Here is a 3,042-nt window from a genome sequence, read left to right as displayed (position 1 = left end):
AGATTTAATTTTCCTAATCCAACATCACCTGACTCCATCATGTCTACGTCTCCTATGTAGAAAATTGTCACTCTCATTTAACAGTGCTTTGACATGTTTAAGGCTTTTGCAGCTTAGTACCTTAACATTAGAAATCACTTCTTTGTAACTGTAAATACAGCCATTCGCACAGCCATGTATGTGTACCAAAGAGTTTTATCTGGAGATTATCCTACTTCTGTAAGTTTCCAGAAAGATTCTACAAATAAAAATTTTTAAAAAAAATCTTAAATGTCATCATATACCCCTCTTCTGCAAGTCTTGTGGATCCTTGCATCAGTTCATCTAGAAATATGGCATCAGCCATTAAGTCATTGGCGAGCCTGAAGGGTTTGGATTTTGAGCTGAACGTTTCTGCAAGCCTAGGGAAGTATGGCTTCATGCTACAATATCCTGGGGTTACTCACTCCGCAAGAGTACCAGAGATAGTGGGGCTATATTAAAATCTGTCTTTCTGAAAGCAGAGATGGAAAGGCATCGTGAATCTGTGTCTGCTTGCATCTGTTTATGTTGCAAACAACAGCCGTCGGTATTGCTATCTCAGGAGACCGGGGTTGTTCTGTGTGTGTGCATGTTACGCTTGCTATCTCACGAAGCTGGCCAACGCACAGCAAGACTCGGTATCGTGTCCCTGGGAATCGTAATTGCTTGGTCGAATAAAAAAGAACATCAGACCTTTGCTGATAAGAGTACAAGGTACATTTTGACAACATACAAAAGGGATCAGATAAAGTCGCACAAGTTTTCAATATGTCATAACCCACCCATCCGCCCCCCAAAAAAATAAATAAGAAAGAAAGAAAACGAAGGAAAAGCCTGGGGCTGAGGGAGTGTTACAGAGAGCGAATTGCTCAGGACTTCAAACACTGGGAGTCATTCTGTCAAGGGGAGGGGGCGGGCGGGGGCAGGCTCTGGGCCTCTTTAACAAAGTCCTCCTCTCTTTGCTCCCTCCCACTTCATTCACTTGCAAATCAGTGTGTGCCCACAAGAGCCAGCTCTCCGGAGCCCGTAACCTTCCCATCCCGGGAGCTGCAGTTTCAGCCGCGACAGTAAGAACGCAGAGCCCGCGACCGCGGCGGCGGCGGCGGCGGCAGAGGCAAGAGCAGCCNGCCTGCGAGCCGGGGTTGGGGCGGGAGCGCGGGTCCGGCTGCGCTGGCGGCGCTGCTGCCCCTGCCAGGACCGGCGCCGCTTCCCGGGGAGCCTGGGCGCCGCTCCTCCGCCTGCTGGTAAGACCGATCTGCCGTGGGGTTTGACCGAGGCACATGGAGCGGGTCCGCGGGTGAACCAGCTACGTTTCTCTCCGCCGGCGGAGGCTGCCAGGGGAGCTCCAGCATTTGCAAAGTTGGCTGGTCAATTACCAAGGGCGCTGGTGCGTGTAGGACCGGTGGAACTGTTCGGGGCTTGATTTATTTTCACCTGCTCCCATTACAAGGGTCTGTGTGGTGCCTGCTTGGGCTGAGTTATAGCTCTTGGCTTTGGGAGTAACGCAGAAATTCAGGTAGTCTGAAAACTCTGGAATGCTCCCAATAAGGAAAACTTAAACTAAAACGATGGTTTGGCCGAGAGAAGGAGCCTAAAGCGAACTGTTAGCTTGCGTGTTCGGGGCAACGTCTGCCGGTTCACGTAGGACACAAATGCTTAGGTTGCAAGGAAAGTCCAACATTGGACTCCGAAAATGGAGCACACTGTCCAGGGAAAAGTCATGTGCAAGACGCAGCCCGCTTGTTCTCTTCCATAGCTAGCCAGGCACAAATCTGGGGGGGTGGATAATGCCTTTCTCAGACTGGTTGGCAAGAAGCTCATGGTTTTTAGGTGTCAGATGCAAGAAAAGTGGAGCCCCCAGTGCGTTCATCCGGAATTTACTGAAAGGGGGTGTTGCAATGTTGTGTACTGCAGCAGTTGCAGAGCTGGGATTACTTCTGTAGTTAGATATTCTCCTGCCAAGAGTTACCATACATCTCGAGATAGGAGATGCTGAAGAGGTCAGCATGGTACTGAGAACTGTTGTCGCTGCTGCAATAAAATCCATATTTTATGGGGAGTTAAATGCAGGTCTCTGTGAGTACAAGAGCTAGTCACCTGAGTTAACTACTACTGAGAACGAGAACCAAGAAGTTTAATCATCAGGAATAGCCTTACATTTTCTCCTCTTTCACTTTTTTTTTTTTTTTTTTTAAGAAATCGTAATTAAGATAGTTACAGTGTAGAGGTTCATCATCCCATGTTTCCAGGCCATCTTCATTTTCACTTACAGAAACACAAAATGTGGGAAAGAAAACGTTTATTACGTGTGTTTGTGTGGTTCCCCCCCACCCCCGCAACAATGTTGCTGGAGTGATTGTGGTGTACACATGTAGCTGCTGGGGGAGAAGTGGGGTGCAGTCACAAAATATGGGCTTTCTAACTGGTTAATTATCCAGGGAGTGCAAACTCCTCCTGGTGTTGGGGAAGGAACCCAGAGATACACCTAGTTAATGCACAACTCTTCCAAGAATGAGTAACGAATACGTTTGTGTGAATGGTGGCCAAGGGCTGCTTATTTCCTTTCTTTTCTTGCCGACAGATTTACCTGAAAAGGAAAACCCTCAGGATTCTACTTTAGAAAAGAAAAGAAAAAAAAAATCTCTTTCAGTTTAGCTTGAGCATCGCCTTTTGTGTACTAGCACTTGCAGGGCTCTGTGTTTGCTATTTTAAAGAACCGGAAAACCAGCTATGTGAAGAAAGGGGATATGATCAAGCAGATGTCTTCATGATGTCATAAAGAGGAGGGCAAAGTATATGCCAGAAGCCAAATTTTCAAAGCACAGCTCAAAAACTTAAAAGAAATCCAACAATTGACTGCAAAATACGATCACTAGGATTGTACATCATCCCCTTTTGCTTTTTGCTGTGTTCTAATTAAAAAGATATTGGGGCAAAATAAAAGGCAGTTATCTTCCTACCTAGTTCGATGGTTCATGCCACTACATTTGAAGCAGAGGAAGTAACCAGTTTCTTCAGAAA

General features: G+C 46.6%; 1 protein-coding gene across 1 annotated transcript in view; it reads left to right on the top strand.

Moving 5' to 3' along the window:
* The first annotated feature begins 1,152 nt into the window (after positions 1-1,152).
* Cdh6 (cadherin 6) overlaps positions 1,153-3,042 on the top strand; it is a 132,452-nt gene continuing 130,562 nt past the window's right edge. The window contains exon 1 of the mRNA XM_015496393.2: positions 1,153-1,265. The gene's annotated coding sequence lies outside the window, so the exon portion shown is untranslated. The remainder of the gene's footprint in view (positions 1,266-3,042) is intronic.

The sequence above is a fragment of the Marmota marmota genome, unplaced genomic scaffold (genome assembly GCF_001458135.2).
Source record: "Marmota marmota marmota unplaced genomic scaffold, marMar, whole genome shotgun sequence".
Taxonomy (NCBI): Eukaryota; Metazoa; Chordata; class Mammalia; order Rodentia; family Sciuridae; genus Marmota; species Marmota marmota.
The sequence above is the reverse complement of the archived record's forward strand: the minus strand, read 5'-3'. Positions and strand labels throughout refer to the sequence as shown.